The sequence below is a fragment of the Mesoplodon bidens genome (assembly GCF_964165515.1).
Source record: "Mesoplodon bidens genome assembly, chromosome: 16".
Taxonomy (NCBI): Eukaryota; Metazoa; Chordata; class Mammalia; order Artiodactyla; family Ziphiidae; genus Mesoplodon; species Mesoplodon bidens.
This window is the reverse complement of record NC_138173.1, coordinates 75,857,348-75,879,701: the sequence shown is the minus strand read 5'-3', so window position 1 is coordinate 75,879,701 and position 22,354 is coordinate 75,857,348. Positions and strand designations below refer to the sequence as shown.

Here is a 22,354-nt window from a genome sequence, read left to right as displayed (position 1 = left end):
TGGGGCGTGGTACCCACTTGCGAACCCAAGTGGCCCGCCCTCACATGCCATCAGCCGCCAGCACTGACCGGGCCGGCCGCAGCTCCACTGCAGACCCAGGAGCCATAACTGCCACCTCCGTGGTCAGACGTGAGTATGGGCAAGGCCGCTGTGCTCCACCCTGGCTGTCATCAGTGGCAGGCACAGAGTGGAGCCAGACCAGGCACCCTGGGTCTCCTGAACCCCATGGGCACGCCAAGCCCGCCAGGCCCACACCAAGCATCCCTGGCCTCGATGGCACCCACCTGGCAGGCACCCACGTGGTGAAGGGTGCCTGCTACTACTCTGCAGGCTACCCTTGCCCCAGTCCTGGCGAGGGCTTGGGCCTCCCCACAGCCGGGCTCCCAGGCCCCTGGCCCTCCCCGCCTTGGCCCTAGCTGGCCTGGCCACACCCTGCTGGGCCTGGACACTCCCCTGAAGGGACCTGGCACGAGGGGAAAGGAGTAGGGCCGGAGGAGGGGGCTGAGCAGAGGAGTGACAGGAGGACAAGGGCCGATCTGCCTGCAGAGCTTTGGGCTCGCAGGTCTGGGGCTGAACCCAAAGCAGCCTGTGACCACCTGCCCCTCGGAGCCCCGGCTCCTCACCAAAAGGTAGGACAAGCCCTGCCTTGCTGGGGTGTCGAGGGGACAAAGGGACAGGCATTGACGGCTGGAAAACGGGGCCCTTGTGGCCACCCTGCAGCAGCTCAGACGAGGAAACGGAGGTACAACAGGGAAAGCAGGACTGCCAGGTGCCCTGCAGGTGCCCCTTCCGCCACCCCGCTGGGGGGAGGTCCCCTGCCTGGGTGCCAGAGACAGCACCTCTCCCTCCCAGGCCCAGCTTCCTGCTGGAGGCTTACAGCTGGGGGCACAGATGGCTTGGAAGGTGTGGCTACTGCTGGCCAGGCCGCCTGTGACATCATCACACAGGGACACACTGGCCGCAGCTCACGCAGGTGTCCAGGTACATGGGGGACTGCACCCCTGGGGCTGCCTGCCTCTGCTTGAAGCTCCACTGTTCACCCATCATTGCCCAAGACGCCCCACTCCCACACTGCCCCCCTACCGAGGCCTCAGCACTGGCTCTGAGCCCTTTCTGCCACCGGGGTCCTCCCCGCGGCCTCCCCCGCTCCCGGCCCAGAGCTCAGGACTCCCTCCAAGGGAGACAGAGGAGCCAGCATCCGTTCGTTCATTCATTCATTCATGCAACTTACGAATGTTCATTGAGCATCTTGCAGTGCCGGGTGCTGGGCTAAGCTTGGGGGACATGGGAGGAAGTCACCAGAACAGGCATAAAGCCCGCCCACCCCCAAAGGGGACTGCTGACCGCCCTCCACCCCACCCCCACCCGGAGAACCCACCTCCCACGGGCATGGGCGGGCCGGCTAATCACAACACTGTGGCTGCCCCATGCAGGCAGCACTACTGAGCCAGGGGTCACCTCGCCCCTGGAGCCAAGCCCCTTGGGTTCCTCGCAGAGACCTCCCTCCACGCTGTGCCTCAGCTTCCCGCGCTGTCACTCACAGGGTTAGAACGTAGCATTTTCGCAGCGCCACCTGTCGCTGGGCTACCCAGGTCCCACCTGGGCCACACCTGCCACCGGCCCAGCCTCCCCTCCCCTGGCTCCTGCCGGGGGAGCATCGCCCCCGTGGAACTCCAGGCACTTGATCGCGAGCCTCTTTCCCCGGGACCACGCCGTGTTCCCTGCGGCCCACCTCCCCCAGCTCCCGATCAAACACCATCTCGACTCCAAGAGTCTTTACTGACCAGGTGACCTCCGCGGTTATTACTCTCTGTGCCTCAGTTTCCTCATCTGCAAAGAGGGAAACGACAGCAGCTGCCTGGCAAGGCCCTGGCGCGGAGCCCGGCCGTCAGCACTGCCTGCGGTGCCCTCACCCAGGAGCGCAGACGCCGCCCCTCCTCCAGCCTCAGCATGGCCACCCGCCTCCGCCGCCTCCGCCGCCTCCGCCGCCTCCGAGGCTGGACGCGGAGGCCTTGACCCCGTCCCCCGTGTCAGGGCCTTGCCTCCCCGGGTCCCTCCCCCGTGCTGCTATGCCCCTTCCACCCCAGCACCCCCAGGCAGCTCAGGACCCCACCTGAGGCCCAAACTCGGGACACAGAGCTGTCCTCAAAGGAGGCCCGCCCACCCTGCCCCCATCAGAGGAGGGGGATCGCAGGGACCTCCAGCCCCCCCACCCCTCCCTTCTCCCCCTTCCACCTCCACCCCACCAGCTGGCCCACCCTCCCCACCAGGGTGGGTAGCAAGAGACATGTGTGTTCTTATCTCAGAGGGAGGCTCAACACAGGTTTGACGGGGGCTCATCCCGCCTCCAGCCCCAGACTAGACCCGGGATCAAGGTCCCATGTCATTCACCCACCGCCCCGCAGTGAGTGGTCACCACAGCAAGGCCTGGCCTGGGGCTGGAGATGGTATGGTGGCGCCCACCCTGCTGCTGCCCACACAGCATCCGTGGCTCCCTATAGCCTAGGAAACTAAGTTCTGAATTTTCAGCCCTGCCCCTCTACCCTCAGTAGGGGGAGGGAAGGAGGAGGCTCTAGGATTCATGCCTCCAATCTCCCTTTCCTTTCTGGGGACCAAAATGCCCCCAGACACTCCTCACCCACAAGACCAGGTGAAGGTGCCCTCCTCCTCCAGGAAGCCCTCGGTGCCCTCCAGGCCTGGGTTTTCATTCCTATGTGTACCTACCCAGCATCCGCGTGGGCACTGGGGGTCAGGGGTAAGCGAACCCTCACGACCCTACCCTCAGGGCAGGGCGGGGGTCGGTGGGGGGACACACAACCAGGCGATGGATTGAGGTCGACAGAAAGGACGTTGACTGGGGGGTAAGGGGGTAGACATGGAGGCCTCTCTGAGGAGGTGGCCTCTGGGCAGAGACTCAGGACCCGCACCCATGGCAGGGGCCCCCGAGCGGGGACACATCAGACTCCCCGTGAGCTCCGCGAGAACAGCGTGTCCCGTCTAGCACTGCTCGCCAGCGCAGGACCCCTTCCACCCCCACTGTCTCCGTCACCCTCACTGCTACACACACACCCATCAGAGGAGAAGACTTATGAGCCCCATTCCACACAGAAGCCAGACAGAGAGGCCGAGCAGAACCACCCGAAACCCGGTTTTCTGGTTCGAAGCCCAGGGTTCCTTCTCTTCACCCCAATGAATCAATGCAAACGTCATCCATTCAGAGCCCAGGCCCGGGGGAATGTTACTACAGACAAGGCCTTCAGAGCAGCCAGAACAGATGCCAGGAGGCCCAGCCACAAGCATCAGCCACCAAGCTCCCGGTCCTCAACTCAGAGCCCAGCAACTCTTGCTTTGCACACAATTATGACCGACCTAGAAAGATGGATACTTCCAACCTCCTTAGGGGGTTATTAAAACCCAAAATAACAAGGGATGGCAATCTAAGCTACCACTTATTAACAATAAATATTAATAACGGCAGTTACCACTTGTCCAGAACCTGCTTTCTGACAGACCCTAAGGACTGTTTGGGTCAAACAGATCGTGAGGTCCTCTGTTTATCCGCTGGGGGTTCTGCATCCCTGAAAGCTCCCCTGATTCATTTTGTACGAGGGGACTTAACGCGGCCCGACAGGTTGTTGTGAGGCTCAAACTCCGAATCTGCATTGACGGCCGAACCAACCACAGACTGCCTGGGGGCTGGGCTCTCTCCAGCCCCCCCCCCAGCACCTCCAAGGGCCCTGCTGGCCAGGTGGCCCCGGATGGCTCCCTTCAGGGCAGCTGGCGAGGAGTGGTTATTCACAGCACCTCCTCCTTTCACTCCCCAACGTGATGATACGTGATCACCCGTGTGGTCACTGCATCGTGACCCTCATTTAACACGAGGACACGGGTGCAGAGGGGGCCTGGTCACTACCCAAGGGGCAGAAGAACCCGGCTGGACCCCGGCGGGCCCTGAGTCCCTTCTCTGCACCGTGACCCTGTCCCGCCTCTGACCGTGTGACCAGGACCGCTGGTCACCCTCCCCCTGTACCGCCGAGGCAGGGGGTACCACAACCCGGAGGCCCGGGCTGCACAACGTCACAGAGCCTGGGAGGAGGGTGTACATTCCCACGTGGTCCAGTTTGGGCTCTGGAAGGAAAAGGACCCCTCGCCCCATTTGACGGAGGAAACCACTGAGGCTCATGAACAGGAAGGCCTGGGGACCCCAGGGCCCCGCCCTCTCTTGGGGTCTGCCCACTTCCCAGTCCCCACCCCACCCGAGCCTGCCACGAGCCCGCAGACACTCACCCTCCATCCTCAGTCCTGCAGTCCGCAGAGGCCGGCCCCCAGCCCAGCTTTATCCCCAGCCTGGCCTCCCTCCCAGCCTCCTGGCCTCCCGCCCTCCCCACGTCAAAGGCCCTGGAACCACCCGCCTGCCCGGGAGGCGGGGGCTCAGGCAGGGGCAGCCCCGGAAGGATCCCGTCTCCCAGGGCAGCCCAGGCAGCCGAGCAGGGGGGCTGGGGCACAAGTCTGAGGTCACGGCGGGCACCCTGGTCCCGGGAAGAAGGCAGGAGAGCCCCCCTCCCCTGCTGGGCCGGGCTCCGGGGCCCGCATGGGGCAGGACAGTCCCCAGGGCCCTGTAACTGCTGGCAGCCAGAGCTGACGGGGGCAGTAGGGGCAGGCGGGGCCCGCTCAGAGATAGCGGGGAGGGGTCAGAGGCACCAGAGCCCAGGCCCTGCAGCTGGGAGGGTGGGGGACCGGAGCGACAGCCTGGAGGCCTCCCGGGTCTCTGGCGTGTCTCCCCACTGCCTGCTGTGGGCTGGAAAGGGGGTCCCAGGGCCCTTCCCTTGCTAGGGTGGGGAGCCCACCGCACCCCCATCCACCCCCAGAGAAACAGCCCAGCCCTCTGCAGCCTGCCCCCAATCTAAGCAGCCCCCTGGTGCCCTCCCCAGCCTGCTCTGGGGGGCAGCCAGGTTTGCCAGAGCCCCACTGAGCCCGGCGCTCAATTCCTCCTGTTTCCTCTGTGAGGAAGCCAGCGAAGACGCGCGTTAGCCCACCCCGCCCAGGCCTGGGATCCTCGGCCCTACAAAAGCACTGAGGAAGTGGGAACCCCACCATGGGGGAGGGGCTGCTCCTGCTTCCAGATCAGGGTCACTTGCCCCACCCCCACCAGGATGCTGCCCCAGTCATGGTGACATCAGGAGGGGTGGAGCCCATGGGGGGTGGGTATCTCAGGCCCACCCAGCCCCCAGGACTGTACTTCTTGGCGGCAGAGGGAGGCCACCAAGAAGTCCACGCTATGCCTGCTCCCTGCCAGGTGAGCAATGGGGGCATTTCCTAGCCGTAGGAGGGGCCTCTACCCCATGCCACCCAGACGGCTACCCCATAACCTCCCCACGCCCTGCCACATCCACAGGTCCCCACTGGTTCCCACCGGCTGCCACCCCCAGACGGAGGCCCCTCCTAAGGGCCCGTCACCCAGGCTCAGCCCGTCATGGCTACCCGGTGCCTCGGCCGGTCCCCAAAGCCCTCCCCAGCCACCCAGCCCTCCAGCCTCACACTGCCAGGGACCTCCACACAGAGATGGGTTGCCCACCCTTCTTAAGCCCAGGCCTCACCACCCCCTTCGGGGCCCCAGATTCTGTATTCACACGCGCAGCTGGGCTGACCCGGGCAGTTGGGAGCAGTGTCGTGTAGGCCCTGCCGCGCCCCCAGCTCCCTGCTTGTAGAGCCCCCAGTCCCAGGGGTCTGGCTGTCTGAGCTGCAGAGCCCATCACTCTGGAGTGCGGGGCGCCGGGCTGGGATTCCAGCCAGGAGGAGCAGAGCTTCAAAGCCTGCCCCGCCCTCGGACTTGGACCTGCACCCACAGTCCCCGGCGCGTTCCTCCTGGGCCCCGTGGGGCTGGCACCAACGCCTGGCACCATGCCGCCCCATCTCCGAGGCCCCTAAAGGCCGGTGTCCAGAACGGGCGTGGCGTCCCAGCAGGGCATGGAGTTTCAGGGGTCCACTGGAAGCTAATGGCCCCCGTGAGGCGCTCGCGCCCCCCAGGCCCCCCTGCTCAAGTGAAGGCCCCCAGGAGGCCCAGAGGAGGCCCCCGATCCTGGCCTCCCCGAGAGCTAAGTGCTCCCCAGGCAGAGCCCCGACCCCTCCTGTTCCATGAGCGCATACACGGGACCCTCAACAGGCAGAGGGAACCCCGGGCGTACGCTGAGCTCCCGGGCTGGGGCCTCAGAGAAGAGGGGTGGGTGCCGGGGCCCTCACAGAGGGTCCATGTGGCCTAACAGGCCTCCTCGCTGGCCAGGAGGAGGCTGCCCGCCAAATCCTCACCCACCAGGATCAGCTGGAGACCCCACAGGGTCCTCAGCTGGCAAGGGGACAAGGCCCGCGAGGCGCACGCACTGGGATGCCCACGGCGGCTGAGAAAGTCCTCCCCTGGCTGCTGTGTGCCCTGGGCCCATCTCCTCACCTCTCTGGGCCTTCTGAGTCACCAGCACAAAGCGGGCGTAACAGGCCCATTGAAAGATAAGAAAACAGAACTGTACCCCGTAGGTGCCCACGGAGTTTTCACGTGGCCTGCAGGGCAGGAGGTGGGGTACACACGCAGGTTCCAGTGAAGCCCACTCTGCAGAATGAAGCCTGATCAAACTGGGCCACGGCCCCAAAGCCCTCTTCGTGGAGGAGTGGCTATGGCTAACTCCTTGGGACCCCTGGCCAGTGCAGGGACGGCTCCCCGAGGGTGAGGAGGGACACAGGAGGAGAAGGGCTGTGAGCGGCAGCCAGCACCCCGCAAGTGATGCGGCCCCTCCCCGCCGCTCCCGGGCACCCTGATCCCAATGGGGAGCAGGGTCGGGGCCCACCCCAGCACCCTCGGCAGGGAGGTTCTGCCCTCAGACAGGGCAGCCAGTCCCCTGTGCCCACCCAAACACCCTGCACCCACCAGGGAGGTGGGGAGCAGAACCGGCCTGTCCTCCACGGCTGGACCCTGTTAGCACGGTGCTCGGGGAGCTTGTGGGCCCCAGGGGTGAGTGGACCTTGGAGCATCAGGATCTGGTGGCCACTTCTGCTCACCACCAGACCCAGGAGCCTGGCCAGAGCGGGAGAGAAGCACACTCTGCCCAGGTCACAAGAGAGGAGACTGCAGCCCAGCTGAACCCAGGTCCATGGGCCACCCAGCAGCCTCAGGACACACTCAGCCACTTACGCAGCTCAGCCCTCCTCTTACGTCCCATGTATGTCCCATCCCTGGGCCCAGCGTCCAGCCCCGTGAAGCGGGAGAAGGCCCAAGCACCCCTCCATGTAACGGCCCCGCACTGTGCCCTCGTCACAGGCCGCTCCCCACATCCATCCCCAAAGCCGCACTGGAAGTCACCCACCACCCCATTTTACGGATGAGGAAACCAAGGCTCAGACCATGCAATCAGTGACTTGCCTGAGGCTCCAAGCCAGGATTCCCAGCCAGCCCAGGGTGGGCATTTTCTGTGTACATTCTCCTTCAAACAGCCCCTGGAGGGAAACTGAGGGCCAGCCTCCAACAGATGTCAGGGCTCCAGGAGGCGGCCCTATCACCCGGCGCCTGCCCCAGTCCCCGGGGCCCCCCTCCCCTGCTGCGCCCGGAGCACAGGGCCACTGATGGTCAGGCGGGCAGGAAGGGGGCACGAGATCACAGAGGTGGCCGGGGCCGCTGGCCAAGGCCCTGGTGGACGCACGTCAGAGGGGCCTGCAGGAGCCGCGGGAAAGAGCTCTGACCTGGCCTCGGCAGGCCACGTCCAAAATAACCAGCCCCACCGCCCTGCAAGGACCAGCCGGGCGCACGTAGGCCTCTCAGCCCCAGACGCTGCCAAGCTGGGCGCAGAAGGTCACAGCTATTTCTGGGCCAGCCTGGCAGCAAGACGCAGCCCCCCAGCACCCCCAAAAAGCCGGCGCAAGAGGGGCGGTCGAGGCAGGCCCCAGCCCCAGGATGCGGGGTCTCTACCTGTGGCCGAGGGCCTGCTGGGGGACCCCGCACTGCTGCCTGTCCTCTCTGGGCTGGCTCCCTTTCGAAAGGCCCATCGGCACCATTAGTGTGTCAGGGTCACGTTGGTCCCACTGGCAGTTAAGGGCCTTCTCGGCCACCAAGCTCTGTGCTGGGCCCTTGGCCGGACAGAGAACCACATCCGACCCCTGAAACGAGCAGGGGCTCTGCTCTCCGCTCTCCAGTGGCTCCGGCCCTAGGCGCACAGCGCCGCAGGAGGCTTTGACCGTGGCAGGGACCCCCCGTGCCCACACGGGCACCCCCTGCCGTGCCGGGCCACCCCCCGGAGATGCCAGCACGGCACCCGGCCACACGCAGCCTCCGGCCCAGGGCTCGACCTGCCCCGGCGGGTCACCACCACCCCCACAGCTTTGTGGGCACCAATGACCATCTGGCCCATGGGAACCTCTGGCCTCCGGGCCAGTGAGGCCCAGAGAGGGGAGAAGACCCTGAGGTGCAGCCTCACTCAAACTGCCGGGCCAGGCAGGTTCTCTGGGGGCCGAGGGGGAGGGGACAGTCCCCTCTTGTCACCCCAGGCCCAGGCTTCTGCCCCACAGCCTTGTTCAAGCTGCTCCTGCCCCCAGAGTCTGCCCTTCCCAGCAGATCACGAGCTCGGGGGCCTGGCGTGGTTCCCACCCTGGCTCCCCGCTGCAAGCCGTGTGACGCTGGGCACACCCCTCAACTTCCCTGTGTCTCAGTTTGCTCATCAGTAAAACAGGTTCACTGGAGGCTCATCCTTCACGGAGCTGCCGTTGGCTCTTCTCCTGGGTCTAGAAGGACACTCCCCTCCCAAGCAGCCTTGCCTGCGTCCCCCGAATGCTCCCACCATGCTGGACACCCATGGGGGCTCTGACAGGACTGGTCCACGTTCAGGTTCATGATTCTCCCAGTGGGTTCCTTGGGACACTCAAGGGGACCTCTTGCCCGCAGGATGTCTCTACAGACATAGGGACCTGAAGATCCCAGCGGCGCGTTTCCAGAATGCGGTTTTTTTTTTTTTTTGGCTGCGCCACACAGCACGTGGGATCTTAGTTCCCTGACCAGGGATCGAACCCGTGCCCCCTGCGGTGGAAGCGCGGAGCCCTAACCACTGGACGGCCAGGGAAGTCCCTCCAGGATGTTTTTTAAGCCAGGCCCTAGCAATGAGGCACCTCACAGAACCCCACTTCGGCAACGCCAGGCTAGGGCGCCCTGGGCCCCAGCCTCCCAGCTGTGAGGGTCGGAGAGCCTCCTGGCCTGGCCCCCCCCGGCTCCTCCTCGTCTGTGTGTCTGGGACCATCTCTCTGAGCCTGGGTGCCACTCCCGGCTGTGAGGAGTGGTGCAGGCGGGCCATGCTGGTGGTCACTGTGTGATTGTCACAGCAGGGGTGGGGGCAGAGCACACAGCTTCCCCCGTGTCCCCACCTTGGCCCTGCCGTGGCGACAATGACCTGAGGGTGGCAGGATTAGCTCCTGGATGCAGGCATCCCCTGCCCTGAGAACGGCCGAGGCTGGGTGCCCAGCCCAAGCGGGCAGTGGGAAGGCCCCAGCCACAGGGAGCCCAGTGCCCGCCAAGCGCCCAGCCATGCCACCCTCCCCGCGGCCCCTGCCGCCCCCTCGGCAGCCCCGCCTATGCCAGCAGAGCTGCCTTCCCAGACAGAAGGCAGCAGAGGGCCGGGCACAGCGCGTCCTGGGGAGCTGGGCATCAGGACCCGGGCTGCCTACACCACCCACCTTAAGCACCTGCCCAGCTCCCAGGGGAGGAAGCAGGGAACCATCAGAATGGATGACCTGAGGGAAACCCCTCCTCTCCCGGGCCTGAGCTTTCTGAGGGACTGAGGCGCCTTCCAGCCTGGGGTCTGCACCGGCCCTGGCTCCCTGGGAGGCTCTGGGCATTGCTGTGGGCCAGAGGGCAGACCTGCGCCAGGCACCGAGGGCTGCTCCAGCCCCTCCACCCCTCCCTGCCCAGGGGCCAACTTCAGCCCCTTTCCCTGGGCTGCACAGCACAGCCTTCCTCCCGGGAGGGGCTGCGGGCTGCGGGCTGAGGGCTGGACGAGCTGGCCTGAGGGTGGCCTCCAGGGCACAGGAAAGGCTCCACTGGCAGCATCATGCGGGCCATTGCCACGGTCAGAAGGAAACGCGGCGGCTCGCAGGCCTCCTCCAGCAGAGCCGGGCCAGGACTCGGGGGGGCAGCCGCGGGGCAGCCCCTCGGGGACCAGGAGGCCCCTGGGCTGCACCTTCACACCGGGCAGAAACGCCCAGAGCCAAACAACAAGGTCCTACTGCAGAGCACAGGGAACTACTGACACAGTCAACATCCTGTGACAAACCATAATGGAAAAGAATATAAAAAGCAATGTCTGTGCGTATATATATACACACACACACACACATATATATATATATATACCTGAATCACTTTGCTGTACAGCAGAAATTAACACTGTAAATCAACTATACTTCAATTAAAAAAAAAAAATGCCCAGAGCCAGGTGGGTGCACGGGCCCGGCAGCCCTACTCGCCAGGCCCAGCAAGGCCAACATAAAAAGAAACGTATGGGGCCTCCCTGGTGGCGCAGTGGTTGAGAGTCCGCCTGCCGATGCAGGGGATACGGGTTCGTGCCCCGGTCTGGGAGGATCCCATATGCCGCGGAGCGGCTGGGCCCGTGAGCCATGGCCGCTGGGCCTGCGCATCCGGAGCCTGTGCTCCGCAACGGGAGAGGCCACAAGAGTGAGAGGCCCGCATACCGCAAAAAGAAAAAAAAAAAAAAAAAAAAGAAACGTATGCAGGGACGGCATGGGGGGGGGCACACTTCAGAGGTGACCAAGCGGGTGCCCTCTTGGCTTCATCTGACCCCTCGGCGATTCCGTGAGCTCCGCACGGGGCAGGGACCTGGGGTGCAGAGCAGGGCAGGGGCTGTGCCCACACCCCCGGGTGCACCCTGCTGCCCGGGCTCAGGGGATTGAAGCAAGGGAGAGACCGGAGACAGATCCCAGACAAAGAAGAACACAGGCCCCACACATCAGGGTGATGATGACACAACTATCGGGGCTTCCCTGGTGGCGCAGTGGTTGAGAGTCCGCCTGCTGATGCAGGGGACGCGGGTCACAGGGCAGGGGAGGGCGGGGACTTTGCACACAGATGTCTACCTGCCCCTAAGCCTCACTCGTCCATTCACTCAGCAAAACTCAGGCCGTGGAGAAAGGATGGCCCACCTGTTCTCCCACACCCACTGAGCGCCCCACGTCCCAAGCAGCAAACAGGGGCTGCTTCACTTTCTCCTGCAAGCGAATCAAGCCCCTGCGGGCTCGAACCCTGGGACAGAGCTGGGTTACATCCTATTTTGCAGACTGTGAGCCTGCTCAAGCCAGGCTGTGTGGGGCAGGGGAGCCGTTTACTTTTTTTTTTAATGGAGATAAAATTCACCTAACGTGACGTTTTCCATTTTACTGTTTGAAAGTGTGCACTTCGGTGTTTTTTTAGTACATTCACAGTGTCGTGTAATCATCACCACCACCAATTCCAGAACACTTCCATCGCCCCCTAAAGAAACCCACAACTGTTAGCAGTCACTCCCCATCCCCCGCCCCAGCCCCTGGCAACTGGGAATCTGCTCTCCATCTCTATGGATTTGCCTGTTCTGGACACTTTACCCAAATGGAATCATCACCGTGTGGTCCTTTGCGTCTGGCCCCCTTCATTCAGGATAATACTTCCAAGCGTCACCCATGCTGTAGGGTAGATCAGGACGCTGAGTACTAGTCCACTGCGTGGAGAGACCACATCTTGCATTACCTGCTCTTCAGCGGACGGACATTTGGGTCATTTCCAGGTCTGTTTTTATTTCACCCACAGGGACTGAGCAGCAGCACGGACCAGGGGAGCGATGCTGGACTGGGGCATCCAGGTGACACAGGGTAGGTGGGCAGAGAGGATCTGGGTCCACACCTGGGGGCACCTGGTCAGCCCCTTCCCGGCCCGCCGGGGCTGCACCAGGCTGCCAAGGGCACTGGGCATGTCGGGGAGCGACAGAGGCCCCGGCAGGCAGACGGAGGGGGAAGGGCCCTCCAGGGTTCCAGGCAGGACAGTGCTAGCCTTCAAAGATGGGAAAGGTTTGTCAAAGCCTTTTTAGAAGTTAAAAACACAACTATTGGGGCTTCCCTGGTGGCGCAGTGGTTGAGAGTCCGCCTGCCGATGCAGGGGACACGGGTTCGTGCCCCGGTCTGGGAAGATCCCACGTGCCGCGGAGCGGCTGGGCCCGTGAGCCATGGCCGCTGCACGTCCGGAGGCTGTGCTCCGCAACGGGAGAGGCCACAACAGTGAGAGGCCCGCGTACCGCAAAAAAAAAAAAAAAAAAAAACACAACTATCACACGTAAACTGAGTAGTCTGAGATCTAGTCAATCGTCTGTGACGGAGCTGGCAGGGGGCAACGCTGGCTCAGAGAATTCACGGCACTGAGTGCTTTCAGCCCGCGGATTCTGAGTGCTAAAATGCGAGAGGGGAGAAGAGACCAGCGGTGTTCGACGGGGCCCCAGGGAGGCAACCTCCTCCACCAGACAGAACCGCACATTCATGCGACTCCCCCAAATCCAGGCCCCACTCAATCAGAAGCAGGTACGGACATCCCTCGAGAGCTGGATTGCCCCAGGTGGCCTGCTGGACAGCACCCAGTAGTCACAGAAAGACACGCCGTCCCCCTTTTGCCTTAAAAGATCCAACTGGGTGAATGGGGTAGGTGTCTGGGTGGAGGGCATGGCCTGAGCAAAGGCCACAAGGCAGGAAAGGGCAGGGAGCAGAAAGGTGACCCAGCCTTCAGGGGAACCACAGGGAGCTGGTCCCCAGGGCAGGAGGGCTTGCGGGGCACCGGTCCTCAGAATCCCAAATCCAGGCGTGTCACAGAATCAAGCTCAAGGTAGGGAAATGGGAACTCCCCACAATCCCCAGCCGGGGGCAAGACGGCTGCCGTGGGTGGTGAGACGGCAACACCTGGGCCCAGGTGCCTGGAGCCACCTGGGGTGACCAGGAACCTGAGGAGCATCTGCCCAGAACCAGACCCGCGCTGGCATCGCAGGTCCCCCCAACCCTGCCCCCCGCTCCCTACGTGGTGACAGCTGAGTCCATCCTGTCCTTCTCGGCTAAAACCCTCCCATGGCACCCACATCACGAAGAAGGAAAGCCTATGTTCATCCTTAGGCCTGAAAGAAGGCCCCACCCCACTGACCTCCTCCCCCCACTCCCTTCCTCGGCTCCAGCCTTACCTGCCCTCCTGCTGTTCCTGAAACTTGCCTCTGAGATCCTGCCTCCGGCCCTTTGCACGTACTGTGCCCTCTGCCAGCTCTCTGCCCCTGCACCATTCCACACTGCCACCAGGCCTTTGCCAATGGGTGCCACCTACCCAGGACTCCCTCCTGGCTCTCCTGTGCCTGTCCAGACCCCACCTCCTTGGAGGCCGGCTCACCAGCCCACAAACACTTACTGAGCACCAACTAGATGCCCTGGCTATGCTCTGGGTCCAAAGGAGCTCTCCGGAAGAAAAGCTCAGTTCCTAGCACGACAGCCAATTTGGCCACGGCAGCCAGGTGGTGACCCTGAGGGCCAGGCGCCCCCAGACCACGGCCCCAGCAGCAGCAAGAGAAGAAGAGAGGCGCTCGGCTGCCGAGGAGCCCCCGCCCCGGCTGGACTCCCGACCCACTGAGAAGCTCCCATCTCAACCTACTTTCCACCCAGACGCCCTGGCAGAAGGGGAGGGGCGTGGAGGGCACTATCTTGTCACGTACCATCAACAGAGCACGCGGCACCCGGGAAGAAATGGTCTGGGGGCTGAGGCCAGCCACCGTCCCTCAGCCAGCCTCCTCCCCAGCCTCCCCAGGTTCCGGGCTCTCAGCGCAGGGCTCCCCCAACCCCGCCCCGAGGCTTCTCCCATTTCAGCAGCCGCCCAGCAAGCGCCAGGGAGCCCAGCCTCAGCCCCCTGCTGCCCCCCCCACTCCTGCTCACACACGCAGCCAACATCTCTTAAGAGAGCACCCTTCCCTCTGCTTCCACGTTCCGCCGGACTTGGCATTTCATTACAAGGCAGCGGAGCGAGGCCGACACTGCTCAGACTTGGGGTCAGCTGCCCTCTACCGCCAGGAGGTAGCTGATCCTCCACAAATGGGGTACCCACATCCCACGGCGGCCGTGAGGCTGGGTCCGTGCAAGCAGCACAAGCAGCAGGCTTGGGAAGGGTCACTGACCCTCCTGGGACAGGCTCACAGTGTCTGTCCTCGGCCCATGGATGCCCGTGGATGCCCCTGGACCATCCAGTCTCACCCAGGACTGGCCGGTGGACACGCCTCCCGGCAGCATGCTCCTGAATCCCCAATCCGCCCGAAACCCTGGTTCTCACGCTCACTTCCCCGGGGTGGGGTACCGTAAACTCACCCAGGCCCCGAAACCCCAGCACACTCTCTGGGAGGCTTTGCCCATAGAACCTGCGCCAGAGCCTTCCAAGGAAGGTGGGGAGGAGGGGGGAGAGGGGAGGGAGGGGAGGGAGGGGGGAGGGAGGGGAGGAGGGGGAGGGAGGGGAGGAGGGAAGAGGGGGACAGAGGGGAGGAGGGGGGGAGAGAGGGGAGGAGACCAAGGTGGGGCGCTCCTTGGCCTCCCCAGGGCTGGCTGGGCAGGGCTGTCTGACCCCTGAGCCCACCAGGCTCCTTCTGAAGACAGGAGGCCCAGGCAGGCACAAGGCAGCCAAGCAGACAGGACGCGAGGCCCTGAGGGGTCAGCGTCCCTCCTAGCGCCAGGCAGGCCCAGCTGGCAGTGTCTGTGGGAACAGTCCCCAGGCCCGGCCGGCCACACTCAGGCCAGTCAGTGGGCATCGGGGCTGCAGCAAATGCCGGGGCAGCTGGGCACGTCCCGAGGGGCGGAAGCCCAGGCCCCGACCCTGCTCCAACCACGTCCAGACCTGCAGGCTGATCGGGGGGTCTCGTGGAGGTCGAGGGGGAAGGGCGGGAGGGCTGGGGGAGGGGAGGAGAGAAAGGGGTCTGTGGGGCATGACCACCCCTACGGTCACCATCCATGCCCCCAGACCCCGCCCACCTCCAACGCCCCGGAGGCTGCCCCCTTCCACCTGCAGCCCTTCCCCTAGACGCCTCCTCCTTGACCCTCAGCTGGCGCCAAAGCCCCTTCCTCTGACCCCTCCCCGGAGGTTAGGGCTCCTCCCCCGGCCCCCTGGACCCCACACCTCCCCTAATGGCACACAGTCCACCCAGGGCCGAGGCTGCAGTGGCCTCACTGCTGTCTGCAGACCGTGACTTCGTGGGCTGTGGCCATGCTGGGCCTCATCGGGGGCCTGTGGGGGGCAGGGGCAGCTGACGAGGTGGGCGGACAGGGGGACACCCTGGATGAATGGTTCAATCCACTCCAGCCCACACGCCCAGCGGCTCTGCCTGGCTCCTCCGCGTTCCCTGCCCCCTACGCTCCACCCAGGGACCCCCAGCCTCTGGCTGTCCTCACAGGCCTGGGGGCCCCTCGGGACGGCCCTTCCGGTGACTTCCTGCCAGGGAAGCTGGGAGGAGGGGTAAACAAGGCCTCCAGATGGCTTCCTGCGGCTGCCCGGCGACCGTGGGAACGGCCCAGCCCTCGAGGCCACGGAGGATGGGACAGGAGCAGGGAAGGGCTGCACCCTCAGCAGAGCACCTTCTGCTCACTGCGGGGTGCCCCCTTTTACACCTCCCAACATGCCCACAAAAGGGGTGCACACCTCCATTTACAGAGGGGGAAACTGAGGCACGGACCGGCACGTTAACACCAGAGGCCAGAAGCAGGGCCTCCTGCTCACCAGATGTCCCTTCCTTATCAGACTGTCACCCACCCGTGGAGGCAGGTCCTCCCGGCCCCATTTGAGAAACAGGGAAAACTGAGGCCAGAGAGGGGAGGGTCCCCCGGGCCGGACGAGCTGGTGGCTGCACTGGGGTGAGGTCCACTCCCCACCCCGTCCCACACACACCTGGAGGCCCCTCATCTGTAAACGAGGGGACGACAGTCTGGCTCCAGGCCGTTCTACAAGGACCGCACAGCCCCGAGTCGAGGGGCACCAGCCAGACACGCCTGCCACCCTGAACAGGGTATGTGGCCTGGGAGACGGGGCAGTGACAGCCACTGCCACACAGCTGGCCATGAGGATGAAGGCCGTGCCCTGGACCAGCTCCACTCCGGCCTAGAGCGAGACCACGACAGCGCCCCTGAGGGGTGCTCTTAACCCAGGCCCCGAGCTCCCGGGAGCTGCCTTCGCCCAGCTCTCCCTTCCTGGAGCCCCTCCCGCCAGCTGCTGCGATGCCCACATCCTTCAAGCCCCAGCCAGACACCACCTCCTCTCAGAAGGCTACCTTGACTTCCTGCGCCAACACGACCTCAAAATCTTGGGGACACACTCTCCAGGAAGGCGACAGTCGTCTCCTGCAGGTCCTATTCACCCATGGTCCCTCCCAGGGTCAGAACCACCTTTCTCAGCCCTCTCCCGTCCCCCGCAGGGGCCAGTGCAGGCCTGGCGGCCCCTCAAGAGACACGGGAAGGCAGGAGCCAGGCCAAGCCAGTAGGCTGCCTCCCCAACCCCACTACACCGCAGCCAAGCTGGTGGTGACGGGGGCAAGAGGGATGCAGGGCCCTGTTTAGAAGAGGCCATCACGAGGGTACTGATTCATAAACAGGGTCCATCCAGACCAGGGCCCCAGGCCCCCAACTGCCATCAGGAGAGAGGCCCACAGTCAGTGGTGAGGGAAATTTCAAGTGAGACACAACATGCTGCACGTGGGCAGCCTGTCCCTGTGAGCTCCGGTATGTGCCCCGCAGCCCAGAGCCCAGAGCAGTTGTGAATTTCCAGGGCTGTTTGACTGTCACCACTGAATCTGTACTGAACAACATGGGGCACTGTTCGGATGGTCCCCGCCCCCAACGTGGGTTCCTGAGCCCAGGAGGTACCGTCACAGCAGGGCCCCAGGCCCTCTCTGCCCACTCCCTGCACAGGGTGTGGCCCAAGAGCACAACTTGACGGACAGGGGAACGGAGACACCCACGGACGGCCCCTCCCGAGGCTGCAGGCATCAGAGACCGTAAATGCAGAGTCTGCCGGGCCCAGGTGGCTTGGGCTTAACCACCAAGACTACCAGCTTTGTCCTGACCCCCCACCCAGTCTGCGGTGGGGTCCAAGGTCTGCTCCAAGCTCTCCATTCTCTAGACGAGAAAACTGAGGCCCAGGAAGAGCAGGGGGCAGCCCAGGGGCACCCAGAGAGGCCTGGCAGAGCCGGGGCCACGGCTCTGGGCTCCCTAGGGCCATGCGGAGGGGACTGCGAGGTCACCATGGGGAGCCCCGGGCACCCTCGGGCACCCCCTGAGCTCCGCATGGCGATTCCCAGCAGATGGGCCACTGGGCGGCCAGCCAGAGAGAAGTGAAGGCCCGGAGAAGGCTCAGCAGCTGGCCCGCGGGGAGATGAAAGGGGAGGGAATGTCTGGCTCGGCAGGGCCTGGTCCAGGCAAGGGAGGAGGGGGGCCTGTCCCAGCGCCAACAGACGACGCCCAGAGGGTGCCAGTGGAAGCAGCAGGAAGGGGCGCCTGCTGGGGGCAGGCGCAGAGCAGACAGCAGGTGAAGCCCACCGTAGGTAGCGGTGGGGCGGTGACGGGACACGCAGGCGGTCGCTGCGGGAACTCTGGGTGGGGTGGCGGGGAATCCTCATCGCTCTCCCGCGCCTCTTCCAGGAAGCCTGAGTCACAAGAGGGGCCCCGGGGCCAGGAGAGGGGCAGGGAGCACCAATCCCATGGGAAGGGGACAGGGCAGGGCTGCCTGCCCGCCCGCCTCCTCCAGCTGGGCCAGCCCTTGCTTCGGGGTCTTTGTGCCGAGTGAGGCCATGGGAACAGGCTCCTGCAGCTCCCAGGAGGGACTGGGGGGATGGAGGAGCTGGTGACAGCAGGTCAGAGCCCCCCTTCTGCAGAAGGGGAAACTGAGGCCCCAGAGGAGAAAAGCTGGCCCAAAGGCAGATGGCTAATGACCTTTCATTGACGAAGGGGGCTCTGGGCAGCCAGGCCGGGATGCTGGGGAGACCCACAGCAGCACCCACGGACGTCCTGGCTGAGCCCTCTTCCAGCACATCAGCCCCCAGCCACGCACCAGAGACCATCCCTCCACCCTGCTCTAGAACACTCCATGGCTCCTGCCGCCCCTTGCCTCAGAATCTGAGTCAGGAAATAGAACCACAGCACGACACAGTCTGGGGGCTCCCAACCTTCCATCTGCCCACATCAGCCATGGGTGCTTCCTTCCCGGGGGCATCCGAATCTCCTGGGGGACGCATGGGCGCACCTCAGAGAGCACCAAGCATCTGGGGGCACCTCCCCCACTGACAACCTTGGGATCCAGCCCCTCATTTGCTGGTGCAGAATGGAGACCCAGGGTGGTGACACCCACCCCTGGACTCATCCAGGACTCAGCCAAGCTCCGGCCAGGCACACAGTAGGTGCACAATAAAGGTGGTGGCCGGGAAGATCCAGGATAGAGAGGGCATTCGTGGCACAGAGGCCTGAGAAGCTGGGGCAGCGGGAGGACCGCGCGGGGCTCAGGTCTGATTGCCGGACCGGTTTCTCCTCAAGTCCCTTCTGGCGGTGATGGCCGAGGACAGTGGAACCCCACTCCAGCCATCCTGGGGGGTCGTCACCTTCTCCAGATGAGAACGCTGGTCTCCACGAGGCTCAAGCCACCTCCTTGCCCGCTGAGACCCTCGGGCACTGAGGCTTAGGTCCTCACATCCAAATGTACACACCAGGGACTTCACTGGTGGTCCAGCAGTTAAGACTCCACGCTCCCAGTGCCGGGGGCCCAGGTTCAATCGCTGGTGGGGGAACTAGATCCCGCATGCTGCAACTAAAAGATTCTGGACGCAGCAACGAAGATCCTGCGTGCCACAGCTAAGACCCAGCACAGCCAAATAAACAAACAAATATTAAAAACAAAAACAAAAACAAATGTACACACCACCTGCCTTGCGAGGGCTCGCAGAGGACACACACTCCCAGCTGAGGCCTGGGCGGAGGAGGAGACAGACCCCAGGCAGCAGAACGGTCACTGTGGCGGGAACTGGGCCTGGCTGGGGCTTCCACACACCTGGGCGGCCTTCCAGAGTCCCGACAGGAACAATTCCCAGCCCGCCCGGGGGACTCGGGGCCCTGGACCAGAGGCGGCGTGGGACAGAGGGGCCTCCTCCCTGAGCCATCACTGCCCAGAGGCCCCCGTGACCTCGGGAAGTGAGGAGCCTCGCTGAACTTTGGCCTCTCGCTGCAGGACAGGTGGACAGTGACTTCAGTTGCTGGGGGACAGACCAGGATGGGGGAGGGGCCCGGCACACAGCAGGCACCCAACACACCTGGTGACTACCTTCTCTGAGCCTCGGCTTCCCCACCTGGAAGGGGAGCCACCACCCCTCTCCCAGAGTCCCGGCGGCAGGAGACGCTGTGACCCTGGGGACGTGGACCTGCTCCACACAAACGGACCTGCCCTCATTCCCTCCAGCCTGCAGAGTCCCTCCAGGCCCGGCTTCCTGGCCAGGAAAACGGCAGGGTGCATTGGCCAAGCCCTGGGCCTCCCAGCCAGCCCGGCAGCCCACCTACCCACCCGCCAGAACCCCCAGCACTGAAGGCAGGGTCCAGGAGAGCAGGGTCACACCTGTTCTGTTCCCTGGTCCTCAGTGCCCGGAGCCCCACCTGGCAGAGTGGATCCTGGCCACATGCGTCAGTGGGCACACACAGGCCCATCCGTCACGCGGCGTCACCGTCCCAAGTGAGAGAAGGGTATTGTGAGGTTTGGCGGGGACATGCCCAAGACGGCACAGCCACCTGTGTGTGTGGGCGCCTCCACTTGACTGCCAGCTCCACGAGGCCAGGGCCCAGGTCAGTCTTGACAACAGCTTATCAGGGCCTGGCACACAGTAGGTGCTCAAGTTTTGGTGACTCAGTGAGAAAGGAATGCCTGACGGGCTGCTCAGAGCCAGACTGCTCAGGGAGGACCACCACCCGGACAACAAGGACACGAGGAGGCACAGCGCCACGGCCTGAGGCGGGACCTGCCATCGTCCACCCCTCAGTCCAGCACCGGGCCTAGCACACAGTGCATGGCAAGCACTATGGGGGTGTTGGGGGTGGCCAGCTCCCCAGGGGGACATCTGGGAGGCAGCCGCTTCTCCTGAATACCTGCAGCAAGGGAGGCCTGGGTGGCCGTGGGGAGACCCCCCCCCACGCCTGCCTCAGGGCCCACTTACTCCCCACAGCAGCCTGCCAGGAAGGTCAACCAGCACCCACTTCACAGGTGGGAAAACCAAGGCTCTGGTGAGGTCTGCAGGCTGAGGGGCTGGACATGACTCCACCTCTCTGGGCCTCAGTCTCCTCATCTGAGAAGTGGGGTTAAGAACTTCATGGGAGGATTTCAGGTCAGTGAGGCAAGGCGCCTGCACAGAGCTGCAAAGGGGTCTCCATTTGGGCAAGGCCACAGGAACCCTGTGTCTGCTGACCCTCTCTGGTCCACAGCCCCACACTGCTCCAGCCTAGGAGCAGGCCCCGCTGGAGTCCACACACCACTGATGCCCAGCACCCAGGCACCCACCATCACATGCAGGGCTGACCACAGAGCCGGCCAGCCAGGAGAGGAGGCACAGTGCATGCCCACCTGCCAGGGCTGGAATGCCCGGCACACTGTGACCAGCTGGCCTGGACTCTACACACCCTCAGACCCGCTATCAGGGTCCGGCCTGTGGGGTCACCATGCTCCACCCAGGAAGGCCAGACCAGGGCGACAGCTGCTCTACTGGCCTGGAGCTGACACGCCACCCACCCCAACTCAACCGGCCACCAGCTAGCTGCCCGGGAGAACACAGGAGCGCATCACGAGCCGCCTGGGACAAGGCTGGGACCTGCTCTAAGCTGGGGGACTGCTTGGACAGATGAGGCACTGCCGGGCTACCAGCCCCAGAGTGGTCTAAAAGCCAGGGCGCGGACCTGTACCGGGACCTGGAGCTCAGCCTCGGCGACGTTCGCCGGCACCCCCCGCCATCACGACGCAGGGAATCCGGTGGGGTTGTGGAGGGCAGGAGCGCTAGGGACCAACTCCCCCCAAACTGTGCGGAGGAGGAAACTGAGCCAGGGGATGGGGGGCAGCACCCGACACCCTGCCGGCCCTTGGGGAAGAGGTACTCGGGGTGGGGGGGTCTCCCGCCCCCAGAATCGTGGGAGGGGGGAGGGGGTCACGCCTCCCAGCCCGGGCGTCCCGTTGCCGCGGGGGGAATCGGCGGGCGGAGTCCCGAGCCGGCCCCCGGGCTGAGAGTTGCACGTGGCAGCCTCCAGGCCCGCGCTCGCGCCGCAGCGGCCGCCGGGAGCAGGGTCCCTGGACTTGGGGAGTCGGCCCGCCCTCGGCCCGCGCGCGCCCCGCCACGCGCCCGCACCACGCGCGCGCCCCCGCCCGAGCGGGCACGAGGAAACTGACCTGGCGGTCCGGACGCCGGCTCCACGGGCGGAGGGCTCTGGGCGCGTGCGCGTGCACGAGGGTCTGGGGCGCGTGCGCGGCCCCGCTCCGGGCGCGCGGGCAGGGCTCGCCGCATCACGTGGGCGGCGCGGTCCAATGCGAGCGCTCCCCACACCGGGGAGACGCGGGCGCGCGCGCACGCCCCGGAGCCCCGCCCAGGTGGGAAGGGGCGTGTCCGTGGGCTCTGACTGTGGTCCAATATCCCTCGCAAAGCGGCTGCTGCAGGACACCGGGGTGCTTGCGGGGCGGCTTGACCCCGAGTGAGGGTTAAGAGGGCAGGGTGCACCGAGGCAGAGGGATGGAGTCTGGGGTCCAAGGGTTTCACGAAACTTCTGGAGTCCTGGACTTCCTCTTGTGTCGACGGCGGCTGAGCCCGACGCGCACAGCGGGTTGCCGTGAGGATGGGTTACGGAAAGCAGTCACCTGTCCCGGGGCTTGGGGTCAGACCGGGCCTCGAGGCCCCCAGGCCGCCCATGATACATGGGGCGGGAAGTGGCTTTCGGGGGGCGGGTGCTGGGGCCCTGGGGGATCTTAAGGTGCCCCCTTGGGGACTGGTGAGGAGGTCCCCTTATGGATCAGCCCATCCTAGGGAGCTCATGGCTCGGCCAGTGGTGATATATGGAGGAAACCCAGGACAGAGGGCGCATGGAGACTGGCCAGGGTCTCCCGGGCGCCTCACTCGCCCTACCCTGTCCCCCACACCAGTCCATGGACCCCCAGCCCAGCCAAGTGCCCAGCCTCTCCTTCCAGACTCTGGTCCTGCCTCCATTTCTCGGAGAGGATGCCCTCCGACCACCCACCCACCTGGACCCCTGGAAGGCAAGCGTGAGCCCATCCTCCTCTGTGCGG

At 64.8% G+C, this 22,354-nt stretch overlaps 1 protein-coding gene across 1 annotated transcript in view; it reads right to left on the bottom strand.

Annotated features, from left to right (window-relative positions):
* The window catches only part of PTP4A3 (protein tyrosine phosphatase 4A3), a 34,790-nt gene extending 13,250 nt beyond the window's left edge, over nucleotides 1-21,540 (bottom strand). Inside the window, exon 1 of the mRNA XM_081258384.1 lies at nucleotides 21,467-21,540. The gene's annotated coding sequence lies outside the window, so the exon portion shown is untranslated. The remainder of the gene's footprint in view (nucleotides 1-21,466) is intronic.
* Between the last annotated feature and the right edge of the window lie 814 nt (nucleotides 21,541-22,354).